At 40.8% G+C, this 18,069-nt stretch overlaps 1 protein-coding gene across 2 annotated transcripts in view; it reads right to left on the bottom strand.

Moving 5' to 3' along the window:
* Window positions 1-18,069, bottom strand: part of NAV2 (neuron navigator 2) — a 391,388-nt gene that overhangs the window by 310,024 nt on the left and 63,295 nt on the right. The window lies entirely within an intron of this gene.

The following is an 18,069-nucleotide window of genomic DNA, read 5'->3' as shown; positions in this document are numbered from 1 at the left end:
TTCCTGCTTCCCTTTTGGCACCTTAGATATAGTACAGGACCATCATATCCATTTATTATCCTTCTTACAGTCCAAAAGAGAACACAGTCCTGTAACCATAGAAACATGGATGTTCCTGTGGACATTTTCTGCCTATTATATTTTAAAAAAAGAACCAAGCCCTATTTGCTCTCTCCGCAAAACTGTCTCAACCCTGGCTGAAAAGAAAAATCCCGTGTTCATTTTAAAGCAGCGAGCAGCAACTCACAGCCCTTTACCTTCCCTCTCTTCCGAGATTAATACAGGAATACAGCGTGGCTTGGCCTGCGAACCTTGAACCCTGGGATCTATGAAATTGTCATCTGCCACAATTAACAGCTGAGCAATCAGAGAGAAAGTCAACAGCCACTTCTATGTCACCACCCACTCCCTGTAGTGAGCACCCAACATAGCCCAGGACAGACCAGGAACACTGTTCCCATCTTGGTCAGTTCTCTTTTTTTCTCTTAAAGAATTGCCTTATTAAAATAAGCAGAGTGCAGCTGGGTAATTTTAAGGTTTAATTCTTCCAGTACTAAGAGAAATAGTAGGTATGTCTATGATATATTACAACTCTCAAAAAATTAGATCATTATTCACTGTTTGAAGTTGTGTTTCTCATTGAACCATGAAAAGCCAGCACATTTAAAAGAAAATAAATCCATACTATCCATGGCCAAGAACTGAGAGCCAAAACATGTTGACAGTCTTCAGTTAAGACTGATGTGGAAGGTGGTTTAGCTGCTATTCAAAAAAATAATACATCAACTTAGATCCAAGGAAAAACAGCTATTTTGTGTATTTCCAGAAAATGCTTTTACTCACATAACGCATCCTGAAATATTTAACAACCTAAATATTACACAGCCCCTTTAAATCCATGAAAACTCAAGGTATTCCCTAGGCAAGAATGAAATGCTTCGCTCCATACACAATTACACATTTACTGAAGTTAGACGCTTGGAAGAATAAAAATCTATCCATCCCACCACCACCACCCCCCAGCAATATAATTTAATAACTGTAAATCAGCAGAGCATTATAAACAACTTCAGGATATACAACACTGGCTCTACTGAGCATAATACTCCAAGGTAATTAAAGATAATGATTGATGTAAACCTCTAGTCACAGATACTTACAAAAAATGGACACTAGTCAATATTAACATAAAGAAATTAACTTACAAAAAATGGACACTAGTCAATATTAACATAAAGAAATTAGGGAAAATAGTACAGAGTAGTTAAAACATTAGAACTATGAAGCTCCCAGAGGAACTTTAATTGTGCCTATTTTATGACTCATCCAATATATCACACAACTTAGAACATTCCCATAAATTCCTGAATGCACATGCAATATCAACAATGATAAACTTGCTACCCTTGGATCTAATGAGCTTTGCAGTTCTTCATATTTTCATGTTAAGGTTTTTCACTGCTGTACATTATAAAACATACAAAACCCCTCTGTCACTGAGGAACCATTTTAGAACAAAAGCTATTCACTGTAATTCAGCCTTTTTAAACACTGTAAGAAAATTCTGCACATATTCATTCCCAAAGTGCCTAACCAGTCAGTATTTTAAAAAAATAATCACAGAGGATTTTTTTAATTAAAATATGAATTATTTATCCATTCTCAGTGAAGGAAACTCTCTTATGTTTCCAGTGACCAATTCCGGACATTGAGACAAGGGTGAAATTTCATTTTTATATTATATTTTAGCTCTGCCTGCTCTTTGGCACGAAAACAAACAAAATACATGTAGTTAGTTTAAACTGCTCAATAAACTTGAATTGTTATGTGAGCATTTTATGCTCTATATGAAGTTGCCACCTACAGACTTCAGGATAGCTCCTTGCAGGCAGCCAGTGCTTAACAGGCACATTTTACATGTTTAAAAAGGTTTTTGGCTGCCTGTGTAAATCATCTCCCAGCAGAGAAACAGGTGCCCTTGGTTAACTGAAAAGCAACAGGAACAACATCTAATTAAGATCACAGTGGAACTGCAAATGCCATGAAGGGACAAATATTCTTCAAAGTCAAAAGGCTACAAATACATGGAACCAAACCTTAACACACACACCGAGCAAAACTGAAGCACTTCTGCCTAAGAACTATTATGTCCATGTTTTATTGCTTCTAAAAGGCCAAATAACTGAGGGAGGTTTTGTGTTTGGTTTGACATTGCTCATAGTTCTTTTTAATACCATTAATAAAGTGTTTTACAGAAGTGCACTTTTAAGCAGTGCCTTTGACAACTTCTTGTTCAGAAACTAATGTTAATAAAAGGCATTTAATATTAAAACTTATTGAATGGCCCCAACAAAATAGCAAAAAAAATCCCAACCTCATTATTTTAGCTTTTCCTTACCAAAATAGAGTTTTGCATTACAGCTTGTGTCTCAAACATGTTTCATGAACAGTTGTGATATCTCAAAATTTCCTTAGTGCCATAACAGATATTAAGAAGCTACAACCAAACAAATGTACTTTGAGGCAAAAAAACCCACTCCAGCCTTATAAACATGAGTCAGGATGTAAATATATTACCAAGAGCATCACTAGCTGCAAGCAGTTGCACCCCATGAGACAACAATAACTTCTCCCATCAGATTTTGGCCTAAATGTTTGTAGCATGATTATTTGCTCATTTTCATAGGCTTAAATACATGGGCTTGTTTTTTTTCATTTGTTTGCTTGTTTTTAAACAGCACAAAGTAATTCCATTTCATAAAAGCACACAGGGAATGCATTCCTTACAACATATCCTTTGAACAACCACCTCCCGTGAGTAGCTAGCTGCTCCCCCTTTCTGAACAGACCCAATCTCAGCACAGTTTCCCTCCACCATTTGGAAACAGGATGCCAGAAGATGAAGAAAACACTAATTTCTAAAAGAAAGCCTGTATATTGAACTGAGTAAAACCGTAAAGCTCAAACCCACGCTCTGACTCTCAGGATGGGGCATAAAATCCAAAAGAGGAGAAGGAGCTGCTTCAAGGTGAAGGGCACTCCTGTTTTCCCTCTCATATGTTGGCCATTAAGTTTCAAGCTGAAACCAATAACTTGTAATTAAAGTTAAGCTCTCACAACCATCCAAATACTGAATTTAAAGTACCAAGACAGGTGCTCCAAGTTTTGATAAGACTTTTGCAATGTTAACTTCTGAAAACATTCTTGATTTCACACTTAGATTACCAGACTTCAGCTTTCAGGGGTTGATTTTTGCTATAGCTTCTCCGTTATTCAGTATTTTCTCACAGAGAAGTTATTAATATACTATAATCAAGCCACCTTTATTTATTCGTTTTGATTGGCAGAACATAAAATTTGTATGTCAGAACAATCCAGAACCATCGCTTCATCCCCAGCATTGACTGAGAACTTACTAGGTTAGACGGAGAAGAATAGATTTTTATCTCCTTATCTCACACACCAGAGGTAAACCACCATGTTAGGTGCACACCTCAGATCTGAAGGTCTAAATATTTTTGCCTAAAATGCACAATTTTTTTTGTGATCACAGTGAAGCTTTTACTAACTTCTTTGTAAATCCTGCCATTTACACAAAATATTTAACAATACTCATAATCAAGGGAAACTGATTATGACCATATAAACATACATTCCCATGCTGGACCACAAAGAAACTCAAGCCATGAGGGACAAGAACTGGAAACAGTAATATTTTATTACACTTGTAAGCTTCCTAGCTCCAATTAGGATAAATACAAATCTAGAACTTAGCCTTTTTATTGCCTATTTATACAAGGTGACATAATAAATGTCTCAGACTCCAAGGTGTCAGACGGAGCTAAAAAGACCACCCTCATGGAAACACTTCTTTGTCGCAGGCACAGGTGGGACACACCTGGGAGAGCAGTGGAAACGCTGATGGTGGGATCACAGCACTACAGGCAATACTTCCATTCACACAGCAGTGTAGGAGACTCAAATTTCAACAAATCACCTGACACCAAGATAAGGTGCAAAGGTGATGAGGTCAGAGTAAGACAGACATAAACTTGCTGGAGTGAGTCCAGAGGAGGCCACGAAAATGCTCAGAGGGCTGGAGCCCCTCTGCTCCAGAGACAGTCTGAGAAAGCTGCGGTTGTTCAGCCTGGAGAAGACAAGGCTTTAGGGAGACCTTCTAACACCTTCTAGTACCTAAAGAGGCTTCAGAGATCTGGAGAGGAACTTTGGACAAGGGCATGGAGTGCCAGGACAAGGGGCAATGGCTTCAAATTGAGAGCAGGGAGGTTTAGATTAGATATTAGGAAGAAATTCCTCTCTGTGCAGGTGCTGAGACACTTGTACAGGTTTCCCGGAGAAGCTGTAGCTGCCTTATCCCTGGAAGTCTTCAAGGTCAGACTGGATGATGCCCTGAGCAACCTGGTCTAGCAGAAGGTGTCCTCCTGCAAGGGGGTTCAAACTAGGTGATCTTTCAGGTCCTTTCCAATCCAAATCATTCTATGGTTCTACAAAAGCTATTTTTAGCTTCTACAGACATTACATTTACATCCCCTCCCCAAGTGAAAAGGTAGCCACCAGGTTTGCCAGGGCAGCATCCAGCCTGCAGGAGTTCATTTTGCCAAGAGAAATAAAGAAGGGACAGCTCATATTTTCAGAATCATGCAGCAGGGAAAAAAGTAAAACCTGTAGGTGAGGCTGTAACTGGATGTAGTACAGAATTAAGGGAGAACCAACAAACCAGGTACTTCTGTGAGCATGTCTGAGCTACCTGGGGGGTGCAGTAGTAGTACAAGGCAGGACAACCCACAAGCAAATGGTGCAGAACAACTGTGTGTGATGAGATGACAGCACAGGCAGGTGACAGGACAGGGGTTTTGTTTGAATTACAGCCACTCACAGCATCAAACACTTCCCTGCTACACCAGCCCCAATAAAAGATTCTTTTTGACTCAAGGTTCAGACATGCTTATTCTGAGGCAGGAAGACCAAGAATCAGTCAACTGGAATTTTTAGGTTTCCGTCACAAGAAGGGAATCATCACACCAAGCTACAGTAACTAGTAACAGTGCTTTCTATCATGCATTTTGTTATGTTCTGGGACTTCTACACTTAAATCCCAGCTGTGGCAATATTCAAAAAGCAGGGAAAGCCTGCAAATGTGTATATGTGCATTCACGGGTCAAAAATGGTAGGTCTGTATTTTATTTTATTTTTAAATCTTTCTTTCAATCAGCCTCATCTGAAAGCAGGACAGTGGGGTTTTTTGAATCTCTCAGGATTCAGCCCAAGCAGAAACATTTCCTACTCTGGGACTGGGCAGTCAAGTGTAAGGAGAAAACTACCACAATGAAACATGAAGGTTTTTTGCATCCTCCTTACAGCAAACACAATGCTCATTTACATTCACGTAGTACAAGATATTTCCATCTAAAATTGGCTTTCTCCCCCATTAGAATCCTAGAGGGCTTGATTAATTACTGCTAATGAGAATGGGTTTTCTTTCCTTAATTTACATGCTACCTGTTCATTTACTTCCAGATTTATTTTTAATACCAAACCATTCCTATTGGGAAAATGACCATCATTATCACACAGTCCCCGGAGGAGCACAAAATAACAGCTGTCACTTTGGGTCACCATAGCAACACTACTGTAACTACATCAAATCTGGTTCAACAGGAGAGAAAAAATAAATAAATACATATATATACACACATACACATGCAGAGGTGATGATAATAAGTGACTCAAAACACAGCCCAGGAAATTCTCATTGCAATGATCATGTGCTTCTCCTTCCTTTGGCCAAAATAACCCAGTTAAGCTCAGTACATCCCAGTTAATGCTGCAGATCCTCTCCTCCACAGCATCCATCATCCAGCAACCTCCCAGCCTCACAGTATTGTGAAACACCACGTTCTCTCTTATGGTGCCAACAAAGGCAAGTTTTGAGGGATTTTCCCCCCTCTCCTGGATTCAGAAATGTTGCCCAGAGGCTCTTGCTGTCACATAAAGCCACTGCTGGGGATCTGGCAGAGCAGCCCTTGCCAAGGATGCTGAGACAGCACAGGCCACCACTGGCCACCTCTGCGTGCACAGGCAAGGAGGCTCCTTGTCAGCCAGGGGTACAGTTGGCATACGGTGCCCTCCTTTAAAAAAACTGCCAAATACCTTCAGAAACACTGTTACATCATAGGATAGCAAATAGGTGATCTAGTCACACACTGGAAAGCGGGGTTCCTGAGGGAGTCACCCATTTAAGTCCCATTAACATTAATGGAGAATTATGTGCAGAGCGTGGAGACATCTGAGTGGAGGGAAAAAAAAGCTTGTAAGAGCAAACCCACCATTATAAGCAATAATTAAAAGTTTGCTGTTATTTTCTGTGGGAGAAAGGTTGGATCCTAACTCAGATAAATCAGCTAATCCATTTTGATAGAAACAAAAGCTCAAAAGGTAAATTCTGAAAATCAACCGTCTGGCTTTTTAGTCTTTACTTCTCAACATAAAATACTGGTTTTATTTTTCCTCTGTTTTTTTTTTCTACTATAACATTTTTCATCTAGAAGAGGGCAAAGTATTTTATGAATACTCCATTATAGTTCATTAATGAACTAAAAGAATGACATCTCTGGATCCTTTTTTCTTATATTTCTTCCTGACAGTCTCTGGTACAATGTCTTTAGTTAAGAAGACCAAAGCTCAGCTTGGGGAGGGGAAGTCTCTGCAAAGATGAAGCTGGCTATGAAAAGCTGGCTTTTCTCAGCTGAAGATGAACCCAACCACTCCCAATGGCCGCAGGGTGTGCTAGCAGCACCAGAAACCAAACATAGCTCTCAAAACCCAGATAATTTTCTCTTCCTAAGAGAGAAACCCTAACCATTTGTAATCATGGGGACCCGATCTAGGTTTTGATATTCTGTAGCTTTCCCCTGGGATCACAGGTTCTGTCCTGTTTAGCCACATACATAAGAAATTGCTTTAGAAAACACTAACCAAACAAAAAAACCCAACTGCTTTCAGTTCACACTTAGAAGACGACAACAGATCAGAGTGAAACACCACCAGTCTGGATTTAGTGTTTGAGCCGCAAGGTCTTGACTATCAGTTCTACCACTACATCTAAGATACAGATGGATCAGATTCTCATAGTCAATCAAGAAAGCCTTTGTTAGTTTATAAGCCAAATCACAGTCAGGAACTAAGCTTATGTGTACTTATTTAAGGGACATTCCAACAAAAGTTGCAAGTATAAACCTTCGGCTAGGGTGAGGTATTTCAGTCATTGTCTCCATGCTTTCACTGATGTGCAATAATTATGGTTAATAGTTGCTAAAAGGCTTCTAACAAACCTCTCACAGTAATTCATCATAATTAACATAACCTTAGACATGTTTCAAGCTTTTGGTCCTCAGCTCATTATTTACAGGCCTTTCAAAATTGTTCCAGTACATTAATTTTTCTATTTTTAAGCAAATCTATAAGCAGAGCCTATCAAATGCTAAAAGAATTACACTTCCCAGTTTATAAATGTGAGTAATAGACATGCACATCCATAGATTAGACTTTTTTTAAAGCAATATTAAGTCATTAATTCATGATCTACAGAAATGATTAGAGTCAGATAGGGCCTGCTTTGCAAAAGATATAATGATGAATACCTTCAAAGGAGCAGAATTTGCAGACAGTGCCAAAGCTGGAAAAATGTAATACAATATTTTGTCTAAGTCTGCATTAACAGTACTTTCACATTATTACAGAGCAACATTCTTTTGAGTGTTGCTCTGTAAAACTTATGAATATTTCTCCAACACCTTCATCCCACTTTAAGCTCAAAAATCAGCTACAACACAAAAATACATAAAAAGTGGGGTCAGTTTCATATAGAAATCAATGTAAGGATGCTCAAGTAAAAATTGGCAATATACAGATATTTCAAATTCAGAGGACTGAAAGTATGATGTTCGGGCAGGGGGTCCATCCCCTCTTCAATGTAACCAGATTTATCACTCCACCACGCAGTACTACATGAAGATACCCAAACTAGCAATGGGCAAAAATTAAATCGGTCCATGAATATCCAGAAACTACCAAATCAGCTAATGATTCTATGATTCATCTGAACAAATATGATCCTAAAAATACATTTTAACAATCTGATTATCTAAAAGCATGGGCAGAGCAGTGTTGAAAAGTAATGAATAAAGTGGGATAAAATGTAAAATTGAGCTTTCCCTGTCTAGCACACTTCTGACAGCTGTGTGCAGTTAAGGCATCTGGATCCTAAAGCTCAGCCCTCTTCTCTCTAAACCCTGCAAGATGTGGAGGAAAGATGTAAGCAGTGCATTCATGCCAGTAACAGCAAAGCCTGTAAAAAGCAGAGATCTTCAGATATGAGTGATTCCATTTAACTCCCTGCAGTCTGGACCAAACTTCTACCAAATAATTAATTATTTCCATCACCATCTCTTCATATCAAGTATTTTCCATACCTGTACTTTTCCCATTCCAGCCTCATTAAAATGTTCATGGTCTAAAACAGGTTATCCACCTGCCAGAGCAGTTAAATATCTCACAGTCAGAGCCTCAAAGCTACCAACCATAAGAGGCAGAACCTGGTCCTAGTCCTTACTTTGCACAATGTAGTCCAGCAAAATTTTCCTCTGCCACATCTTACACAAAATAGCTGCAGGGCGACCACTACTTATGCTCTGGAGCAGGCACTGGCCAACACAGCCAGCTGGCTGTAAGCAAGCACCACAATGCCATATCTCTAGGTAAAGACTGCCTTCTGCTGGGACAAAGTACCCTTACACACTTATTTACTCTTATATAAGTTTGATTAATGTAGGCTGATTACAAATACCAGCACTTCAACATCACGCAACATGGGTAAGGCAATGATGTACTGAGTTATCAATCAAGTGACTTTGTTCACTCAGGACAGTGAAGTCTCTCTAAGAAGGCAACCAAATTAGAGGAAAGATGTTTCCCCCCTACAGCAGTGCCCAAATGCTGACCGCAGTCAGTCTAGATAGATCAAACTGATCCCAAAGCCCGCAGCTAAGGTGAACTCTTAGTTCCTTTTTAAATTCAAAATGCCTAGAAATACTTTAATAGAGAATGAAGAGAAATTATTGTCCAAAAAGAAGAGCAGTCAATCATAACCTTTGTAAACATGACTGTAATTGAAGGTCCTGACTCAGTGAGACCTCTTCTAGCAACCAAATGGCCCCTGGAGGCATCTGAAGACCAGGGTGGCTAAATCAGGCAGCCCAGTTTATCACCACATAACAAAACAGAATTAAACTCTTTGTCTTTCTCTGATTACAAAGCACAGTCCTGTTCTGAGAATGAAAGGCCTTAATGTGCTTTGTAAGGCAAACATTTCACCAGAAGATGGCTATTAGCCAGCATATATCTCTGTCACTTTTTAAAGATAATCTGGTTAAACAGCTACATCTTTCCTTCTTATGTTTTTGTTTCCACCATACACATGAAAATTAGCTTAGAGACTAAGAGGGCTAATTTACATTTTTAGGGATATGTTTTATCATTGTGTGCAGATAGGATTTGAAGTCTTTGCTGAATGCATTGTGTTACGAAGCCACTTGCTTTTCTCTGCCCAAAGAAAGAAAAAAAAGGACATTTGCATCATGTGAGCAGAGGATACAGCCCAGCTTTTCGTCGAAAGAAAAAAAGCCTTGAATTATCACCCCTACCTACTAAAGCCAGGGAAAACTGAAGAAAAATAGACACTGAAAGCAACATTTCCCCAACACTAATAAAATGGCAGGAGAAACCACAAACTTTCATTTTTTGGTCATTGTCTTTGAGATTGTGCTTCTTGTGAACGTGACCTGAATCCCACATGAAAGAATTGCAGCATAAAATTTTCCCCCACAGTGGCAGGTAGTTGTAGCTGTAAACAAAAATGGATGATTTGCAGAAGTCTTGTTGCCAATCTTGTCACTAGCAGTACAAGTGTGTGAGAATTGTACTTGGTGCTTTACCTTGAGGCCAAGCTTTGAAAAGTAGATCTGAGGTCTAAAACAGCAAAGCACTGCTGTGTATTTATCACACCTGGAAAGAAAAAAACTTAAGGAAGAAGATAAAACACAAGAAATCCTGTCTCAGTTGTTATTAACTTAAAAAGGGGAAAAATAAGGAAATGGCCTTCAATTCCCATAATTTAATAGCTGTGACCACAGAATGGAAAAGATACAAAGAAAAGGTACAAATGGATGCAAGTGTAAACAGAATTTTAAAATACTAATACAGTTTACATGCCTGATAAAACAGAACTGCCCATCACATACAGTATCTTGTACTCTACTGGATGAAATAGCATCTCAGTCCTTTTCAAAAAGGACCATGATCACATCACCAGCACATCAGTGTCAATGGATTTTATATACCCACATGCATGGTATTAAATAATATTAAATTGGTATTTAATCACAGAATGGCCTGGGTTCGAATGGACCTTAAAGATCATCTTATTCCAACCTTGCTGACATAGGCAGGGACACCTTTCACTACACCAGACTACTCAGAATTCCATCCAGCCCGACCTTGAACAACTCCAGGGATGGGACATCCACAAGTTCTCTGGGCATCCTGTTGCACTGCCTCACCACCCTAATACTCAGGAATTTTTCCTAATCTAAACCTAAATCTAATCTAAACCTACTATCAGTTTGAAGCCATTCCCCCTTGTCCCGTCACTCCAAGCCCTTCTAAAAGGTCCCTCTCCATCTTTTTTGTGCGGTCCCTTCAGGTACTGGAAGGCGACAACCAGGTCACCCCAAAGCCTTCTCTTCTCCAGAATGAACAATCCCAACTCTCCCAGCCTTTCCTCATAGGAGAGGTGCTCCATCCTCTGATCATCCTGGTGTCCCTCCTCTGGACTTGCTCCAACAGGTCCACGTCCTTCCTGTGCTGGGGACCCCAGAGCTGGAGGCAGCTCTGCAGGTGGGGGTCTCACCAGAGCAGAGGGGCAGAATCCCCTCCCTTGCCCTGCTGCCCACACTGCTTTTGGTGCAGCCCAGGACATGGTTTCTGGGCTGCAATCACACATTGCTAGTCATGTCCAGCCTCTCACCCACCAGCACCCCCAAGTCCTTCTCCCCAGGGCTGCTCTTGACCTGTTCATCCCCCTGTATCAATACCAGGGGTTGCCCCAACTCAGGTGCAGCACCTTGCACTTGGTCTCATTAAACCTCATGATATTTCCATGGGCCACTTCTCAAGATTGTCCAGGTTCCTCTGGATGTCATCCCATCCTTCAGGTGTGTCACCTGCACCACTCAGCTTGGTGTCATCTGCAGACTTGCTGAGGGTGCACTTGATCCCTTCATCTGTGTCATTAATGAAGATATTAAATAACGCTGGTCACAATATGGACCCCTGAGGGCACCACTTGTCACTGATGTCCCATCAGGACTCTGAGCTGTTGACCACGACCCTCTGGATGTGCCCATCTAACCAATTCCTTATCCATCTAACAATCCACCCATCAAATCCATCTCTCTCCAGTTTAGGATGTTGTGGGGGACCATGTCAAAGGCTTTACAGAAGTCCAGATAAATACATCTGTAACCCTTCCCTTGTCTACTGACCCAGTCACTCCACCATAAAAGGTCACTGGGTTGGTCAGGCAGGACTCACCCTTGGTGAAGCCATGCTGGCTGTCCCAAATCACCTCCCTGTCCTCCATGTGCCTCAGCACAGCTTCTGGGAGGATCTGTTCCATGACCTTCCCAGCACAGAGGGGAGGCTGACAGGTCGGGGTCCTCCTTTTACCCTTTTAAAGGATGTGTACAATGTGTCCCCCTTTTCCAGTCACCTTGGACTTCACCTGACTGCCATGACATCAGTCGATTCCCTCAAGACTCTGGGATGCATCTCCTCAGGTTCCATAGATTTATGTACGTTCAAGGTTCCTCAGATGGCAGTGAACCTGATCTTTACTTACATTGGGAAGCACTTTGCTGCCTCAGTCCCCATCCTGCTGTCCACCTACTCAAGAGATGTGGGAACAGAGGTTGCCATTGAAGACTGAGGCATAAAAGTTGTTGAGTACTTCAGCCTTCTCCTCATCCACTGTTACTAGTTTCCCAGCATTTTACTGGGGGAGCGGTGCACCTTCTTTGACCTTCCTTTTCTGGTTAACATATCTGTAGAAGCCCTTCCTGTTATTCTTTGCATCTCTTGCCAGGTTCACTTCGAACTCCTTGGTCTTCCTCATCCCATCCTTACACAGCCAAACTTCACCTTTACACTCTTCCCAGTTCACCTTTCCTTGTTTCCACTACCTGTGCATTTGATTCTTTCTCTCTAGTTTGAGCAGCAGGTCCCTACTCAGCCACCCACATATACATGTATAAATGACCAAGCACAGACACATCATAAACAGCACACTCAATAGCTTGATCTATGGTGAATTTACACAACAAAACACAAGTACTGGGAGAGCTGCATCTTTTGCAGAAGAAACTTTCAGGGATGGGGCATCCACGGCTTCTCTGGGTAACCTGTGCCAGCGCTTCACCACCCTTGCAGTAAAGCATTTCTTCCTAATATCCTATCTAAACCTACCTTCTTTCAGCTTAAAGGCCTTTTACTGCAAACAGCATCAACAAGAATGCTGCAATGCTGAGAGATCAATAATTTATGTCATAGAGTTATGGGTGAGTATTTTTTCATCCTCCTTTCCCCATATCTGTTACAAAACTCAGTCTGCTTTTTTCTGCAGACTTTGCATTCAGTGGAGGATCTTGGGCTGACATCCACCCACAACTCCAGATGCAAGACATTAGGGCCATTTACTAAGTTTTGTATCTCAATAAGTCACACTTGATGAGTTCTTACTGTAAGATTAATAAAATAATATTGGAAAGCAAAAGTTCCATTGTCATAATGATTTAGTTCACATACCAGAGATGAAGTATAAATAATTAAAGCTACCAATCTGAAAGACACATCTGAAAAATCACTCCAACTGCCACCAAAGAGACAATTTCAAGTTCATTTAACATCTAATACCAAAAACACTGACAACGGTATAACACTGTACTGAAATACAGGAGAAATTATTTATTCATAGAGTCTGACCTTGCATGTCAGATGTTGCAATTTAAACCTCACTGATCTATCTCACACTGGTTCCCTCTGCACTACTTTTTTTTCCATTTTCATAGAGAAATGAAACAACTTACAAAACTGGTAAATTCCCACAAAAGCAATTCCCACACGTAGCATCTAATTGACCAATTTTGTCTACTACTCTTTCTACCCAATCCACCTCCTAACTCCATTTGCTTTCCCGCTGTGAAAATTCAAATAGACTAATAGGCTTCCCTATCTCCGCTAACAAGAGAATTTTATATTTAAGATCTTATTTAAATACAATTATTGTATCAGATTCAGTGCTTTTTCACTAGGTTATTCGATGTGTCCTTTGTAAAACAAAATTATGTAGGAGTTTCAAGTTTAAATAAAAGTTAGGAGATAAGGCTGAAACAAGAAAATATTTTTTAAACTGAGACACAATGAAATATTGACCATTGGAGGGTAAAAAGAATGGCTTTGTTTAGCTTCAAAAACTATAATATAGTTCACATTAAAGAAAAAACATCAGTGTAAAATCAACTTCTCTAATAGGGATAGTTTACGTTCCTGGGAATGTTTTGCCAATTACACTGGCAACACAGCACCAAACACAAATATATGAGAATACACAAAAAAAAAAGATAGCTGACCTAACTCCAAAGGTATAATAGCTAAAACACTTGTCAATAAAGATTCAATTGCACAGGAATATCAGCCCTGATTCTTCTGACTGCAGGTGCAAAGGAGTACAAGACTTACAAATACACTGATATTAACACTATTGCCAGCTATTTGTGTCTTGCTTCTTGCAGTGCCAAAATAAATTTAAACCATATATTTTGGGCAACATCCAAAATACAGTTTTCTAATTAGAGGGAAGTACAACCAGTCCAGAGAAATAAAAAAAGATGTATCCACAGGAATACCAGTGAAGGGAAGCACACAGGGGCAGGGGCTGCAGAGGGAGGAGGACCTCGGAAGGGTGATGAATACTGGAACACAGCTACAATTTGTGATAACATTTAACCCTCTGCCCTCAATTTAGACTCTCTAAGACATTAAATGAATACCAATATGTCAACAAACCAGGACAAACTCAAGCCCAGACAGAACAACAAAACCCCTGCCCCTAACAGCATCTATCCCTCTTTGTCTTCCAGATTACAGGAGAAGCCATGGAATCAGAAGTCTTTAATCCACCAGCAAGAGCTGCTGGGGAAGAGTTAAAGCAGCAGAGCCACCTGCACCTGTGGCAGCAGCTCATCTGCTCTCCCCATGCAGCACTGCAGGTCACCGCACTACCACAAAAAAAAAGGAAAAATCTGCCTGCTAGCCAATATCTGCCACCACTGCAGCTGTATTACACAGCAGTTGGCAAGGACAAAATAATTCCTTGTTAAGGAAGGATTTATAAAATATGCAGGACATTAACTGAACATACACAGCTATTAGTTTGAGATTATAAATTCATTTACCTCGACACAATCACTGGGTAGAAGGCAGGCCAGAGAAACAGGCCACTTTCCCTTCACTTTGTGCAGAATTTGCAAGATTTGGGACAAAGACCACAATGTCTGAAAGAAATTCTCAGGTTGATGGGAATTAAAGGTGAAGTACAGTACACAGAACAGAGCCCAGAACAGGAAAAAACTTCAGTTAAGTGTTGCATTGCCTGAACATCCCCAAGAGTACAATTGCTAACACCTCCAACATCCATTATAGTAACCATTTGGCCAGCAAAGCTCCCTAAGGAAGGGACAGTGTCAAATCTCTCCTTCCAAACATGACTATTTGCAGCTACTTAAACATCTATGCCTCTGCCCAAATGCTGCTGTCCAGGTCTTCTCATGTGCCTCCTTCATCCTGCCATAGTCAAGTTTTAGGTTGATCTGTGATGTCGTGGCAGAAGGTCTTGCACCTTTGGCTTGGGTGGATAAGAAATGAGGGAGCACCAGCAGTTGGCCACTGGATTTCAGGGACAGGACAGAAAGTCACCTTTGTTTGATCCAAGGATCAGCTGAGAAGAGCTCAACCAGAAAGAAATCCCTCTCTTCCAACCTCCCTTGGAAACCTGGACTAAGACAGGACAGCCCTTCCCAGTAGGACTGAAGAGCATGTGGCTCCTGCAGGCACCAGTCCTGTTGATACCTCTTACCACTCCTTAATTAACAGCAGCAATTTGCTCCTCATCACTCCCAGCCCTGTGCGGGGTTATTTTTTTGTTGTTCTTCAGGTTTTGGGGTTTTTTTCTTATTTTTTTTTTAAAGCTGACTGGCTGTGACATTCAAGGGCTACATTTTATTCTTCAGCTCCAATTAAAGGCTGTCAAAATCCGTCATGGTCTTGCCTCACTGCATGAGGAGTCAGCTCTTATCTCTCAGTGGGGGGAAGTGAAAATGGGCTCGGTTGCCTAGAAACCTGAATGAGCATCTTCTAAGTGAAAAGCAACTTCTAGACTGTTTATTCAGGAGCAGGGTCCAGGCAAGAGGATGGTGCCAGTCACTTTGCTTTCAACATCTACAGGGTGATCCTTTCCTGGGGAGAATGAAGGGCAAATAAACACTGGTTTCAGACTGACAGGAGTCCAGGTTTTTTCAAACCAAGTAGTTGCAGATGCTGCAAGCAGGGCCTCAGTCTCTCCAGGTCAAGGCCACTCCTTCCTACTGGGCCACGAGCGTTTGCACAGCCCACATCCACAAAGACATGTTCATTCATTTAATTCATGTGTGGCACCCACAGGCACCTCTTTGTTGGAAGAGAATCCAAAAATGAGCCAAGGGACACATCACTTACCCTGAAAGTGGATGTACAGTCATAACTTCTTACATACAGCATTATCTATTTTAAAACAAGCCTAGGTTGTTTTAAAATTACTGCCCTCAGTAATAATGAATGACAGTGTACTTCATGCAGAGATCCAACCTATTTTTTAAATAAGAAAAAAAATATTCTCTCATCTAAATTACAGTATTTACCATGCATGTACTGGGTATGTTTTAATTTACAAAGAAAACTACAATTAAAAGCATTTTAGGAAAAGTTTCTATGAAATTTAGTATTAGGCCTCAAATATGTTCCCATCTGAAATGTTTTCACTTGTGAAAGCAAAATCTTCAAAATAGTCCTATGAAGTTAATCCTACCTTATATATTGGCCATGCTGATAGCTGTGCCATAAAAGAAAATAATGTATTCTGAACAATGAATTTTGTGTAACAAATTTTGAGACTATATATTATAGGCTAAAAACAAGTAGTGCAAAACAGTGAAGTACCAAGGCAGAGACCCCTGGTTAGGGTAAGACCCAAACTCCTCAGGTTGCCAAGATCAGTGGCATCAGGCAATCACCAGAGTAAGTACCAGGTCTCACTGTATTCCTCTATCAAATCTGAGTCAGTGCATTGCCACAGAAGTCCCAGTTCACCTGGGAAGCAGAAAGAGAGACACAAGGATAGGAGCAAAGGGCTGTTGCAGGTATCACTGCGTCCAATAATTCTACATGAAGTGGATGTCTCCACTAGGACCTGATATTAAAATAAGTATATTTAAGACTAGAATCACTACAGACCTACACTATTTGTATTTATTTTGGGGAAAAGCAAATAATTTGGTGCCTGTTTGCATAGTTCTTAGTGTCCCTCTGTTTTAAAAAATAGTATCTGGCAGATACTGGCAGATCTGGCAGAAACACTAAAGACAAATATAAAAAAGGGTTCTGTAGTATTCACTTGTCAGAGTAAGAGACCAAAACACAGCTAAAGTAAAAAGGAAGAATTCATCAGCATGAGAAGTTCCATCCTGATTGCTCTTCTTGTCTGCTTGTTTTTGGTTTTTTAAATCTCTCTTCCTCCCCTCTTCTTTCTTCAAGTTCCTTCATTTAACATTTTTCTTGATACAGACTCAATAACACACATATAACTAAAGAAACCCAACTGGTTCCCCTCCTTTCCTCAGCCTCAAGCATTGGAAACAAGATCTACCATCAAGCGTCACTAAACCACTGACCTCTGCTTTTTAGAGCTGATGAAAGCTTAGATCACGGCACACTCAGTCAATGTTAATCGCTGCTCCTGGGCCAAATATTTTATCTACCATCTACCCTGAAAACCAGCAAGCACAAGGTGAGAACACTGATAGTAACCACTGCCATCAGCACTCTGACAAAGCAGACAAAATACAATAAAGGTTATAACCACAACCCCTGTCTTGATACTTATTTTGCATTCTGTCCTAAATTAGACTCGGAGTGGTTTGGGTTGGAATGGACCTTAAAGATCATCTCCTTCCAACCCCCTGCCAGGGGCAGGGACACCTTCCACTTGACCAGCTGGAAGCCCCATCCAAGCCTGGTCTTGAACACTTCCAGGGATGTTGCATCCACATCTTCAATTTATACCTAATTTAAAACAATCCACTTGACATGCCAGGCCACACAGGGAAGACAGGAAGCTCTTCCCCAAGCCCTCAATCTACATCCAAAAGATAAAACAAAACCCTACTGCTCACCACCTCGCCTATACATCCTTTACATCCCACTGCAACCGAAAAACAATTCATGCTGTCTCCTCTCCCCTTCCCTCAAACTTCTGAGGGCCATGAGCAAGAGCTACATAAAAAGAGCAGCACATCCCAGGCTTCAGTCCCAGCTGCAGGCAACCAATTCCCACTCTGCTCCCCGGGGACACCACTATCGTGCCTTGCCAGCCGAGAAGGTGAACACAAGGGAAGGGGACTGGGAAGGCAAGGAAGGAGAAATCAAATGAAAAATATCACAGCAGCTGGTCAGTGAGACTCGATTTTCAAGTCTAATCTCAGTTTGTGCAGTCAATGGGGGAGAAATGGCACAATTTGCATGACAACAGCCAAGGGAACTCAATAGTGGCAAATCAATTCTGCGAAAGAAGATAAAGCAGAATATACCTAATATATTAGCAGCAAGGTAGAATTCAATTCCCAT

This window comes from Pipra filicauda, unplaced genomic scaffold (assembly GCF_003945595.2).
Source record: "Pipra filicauda isolate LSUMZ 115617 unplaced genomic scaffold, ASM394559v2 scaffold45_size4122338_pilon, whole genome shotgun sequence".
NCBI classification, from domain to species: Eukaryota; Metazoa; Chordata; class Aves; order Passeriformes; family Pipridae; genus Pipra; species Pipra filicauda.
Note: the sequence above shows the minus strand (reverse complement) of the source record. Positions and strands in the feature narration are given on the sequence as shown.